The sequence below is a fragment of the Trichechus manatus genome, unplaced genomic scaffold, assembly GCF_000243295.1.
Source record: "Trichechus manatus latirostris isolate Lorelei unplaced genomic scaffold, TriManLat1.0 scaffold00316, whole genome shotgun sequence".
NCBI lineage: Eukaryota > Metazoa > Chordata > Mammalia > Sirenia > Trichechidae > Trichechus > Trichechus manatus.
Window position 1 is genome coordinate 18,119 of NW_004444252.1, and position 1,620 is coordinate 19,738.

At 45.9% G+C, this 1,620-nt stretch overlaps 1 pseudogene; it reads right to left on the reverse strand.

Moving 5' to 3' along the window:
- The window catches only part of LOC101343569 (ELMO domain-containing protein 3-like), a 46,127-nt pseudogene that overhangs the window by 17,925 nt on the left and 26,582 nt on the right, over positions 1–1,620 (reverse strand).

The following is a 1,620-nucleotide window of genomic DNA, read 5'->3' on the forward strand; positions in this document are numbered from 1 at the left end:
GACTGCCACATCTTTCTCCCAAGGGGAGGCTGGTGGATTTGAATTGCCAATCTTTCAGTTAGCAGCAGAGTGCTTTAACCACTGCAGCACCAGGGCTCCTTTAGTAGGTGACTAGCAGAGAAGAATTAGAACTCAGGTCTTTTACTCCTAATCAGTATTGATTCTATCTTTCTTGAGGAATGATAAATCTACAGAATTCTGCAGGACAAGGAATGAGAGAAATGCAAATGATGAAAAGTAAATCCATGAGGAGGTCTGACTTGGGTTCCGCCCAGACTCCCAGGACCCTGAAGGGGACCTTACCACCTGGCTCCCATCCATTGGCTTCTGTTGTCAGGGCCCGTAGGATGCTGTGGTTCTTCAACTCTGAGATCTGTAGGGGCAACAGAGCTTTAGTGTGAGGGTGGAATCCATGTCCCCCCCATCCACACAAACACTGCCCACCTGCTGTACTGAATGCCCTTTAAAATGGAGGCCAGATGGATCCACTCTGCCCTGGTGGTTATTTAAAGCCAGTCTTAAAGTGAGGTACTGGGAAAACTCCAATTACAATATAAAATTTGGGCAGTGTGTTATTCCCACTGTACTTTATACTCGGCCTTAATATAGCAATTACTATACAGAGGTTGTTTTAGCATATTTGTGTCCCACACCTCCACCCTAAGTGTGAGCTCTTGGGGGGCAGTTCTATGACATCCTGTGTCCCCAGTACTTAGCACAGTGCCTGACACCACCCAGCAGTACACAACAAAAGCTTGTATTGGCAGGAGGCATGGAGGTGTGGGAGATACATACAGGAATTCCTCTAAAAGTGGGGAGAACATGATTCTCCTTGTCATATGGTGGAGAGTTCCCAGTATATACTCAACCTGTAAGACATAACCAGGGTCAATCTTACGGGCACACATTGGTCCCACAAAGATGATAGTTTAAATGTCGCATTTTTTTCCAGTGCCACAAAAAACGGATAAGCTCCAGAAACGTCACTAAAAGGTATACTGTGAAGGAAAGCTGTTTGATCTGGTCTTAAGAAAAACTGAAAAAAGCTTAGTTAATGTTATCTCAAAAACCTTATACAGATGTCTTGGCTCTACATAAGTGAAGTTCATGGGGTAGTTTCTTACGGCCTTACTGCTCACCCAAACCTTTCCCAAAATTGAGCTTAAAAATAAAGAAATAAATAAATAAAACAACCTACCGAGGTTTGTAACTGTGGTGCAATGGATTGCTTTTGTATGGCCTTCCTTGCCATGGTCTTGTAACACCCACCCAAGTGATTGGGTGGGACTGTGTAAATAAGGCAATTATAGCCCACCAAGGGGATTGGTCAGTTTTGCCTTAAAGTAGAGCCAATTCCAAAGCAGAGAGAGGATCCCACCACCACCAGGGAAGAACAGCCAGGAGCAGAGAGCACGTCCTTTGGACCCAGGATCCCTGCGCTGAGAAGCTCCTGGACCTAAGAGAGAGAGAGCAAGCTGTAACCCTGAAAATGGCGAGAAGCAGCGGAAGAGAAGCAGTGGCAGGAGAGATCATGCAGTGAGCTTCCCATCCCACAGAATGAGAAATCTAAGTGCCTTTGGGCAGAGGCAAAAGGCCAGGGAGAGGAATGCCTGTGAGCAC